The 446-nt window shown below is 35.0% G+C and overlaps 1 pseudogene; it reads left to right on the forward strand.

Annotated features, from left to right (window-relative positions):
• The window catches only part of LOC119582229, a 6,180-nt pseudogene that overhangs the window by 2,783 nt on the left and 2,951 nt on the right, over positions 1 to 446 (forward strand).

The following is a 446-nucleotide window of genomic DNA, read 5'->3' on the forward strand; positions in this document are numbered from 1 at the left end:
GCGAGTTGTAGGATGCAGTATCAGGGGGACTCCTTGTTCTTTGGCAATAATTATATATAGCAGAGGTAGATGCATCGTAATCTCTAATCTTAATAATCGGGTTAAAAGATCTCAATTTATTATGCTGTAGTTAAAAACAGCATTGTGTTGTAGTGTCTGCTTGTTCTTGTAGTGCGTATCCCATGCTTGTCGTATTTGGCTTGGATGTTTCGGGATAAAACGAACTTTTTCTAAATGGTTATTTCTTCAGTGTGTGATCGTGCACTTAAAATAAACAATAATGAATATACTATTGTAGTCAAGAAATATATATATACATCAATAAAGCGTATAATCTCATTAGTTAAGGGGACCATCTCCCTAAAAATAGCATAAAACCAATTTTGAGATATTCCGGCCTTCAAGATTTTCAATCATACTCCACCCCATCACAATGAAGGGAAAAC

Source organism: Penaeus monodon, chromosome 15, assembly GCF_015228065.2.
Source record: "Penaeus monodon isolate SGIC_2016 chromosome 15, NSTDA_Pmon_1, whole genome shotgun sequence".
In the NCBI taxonomy this organism is placed as follows: Eukaryota; Metazoa; Arthropoda; class Malacostraca; order Decapoda; family Penaeidae; genus Penaeus; species Penaeus monodon.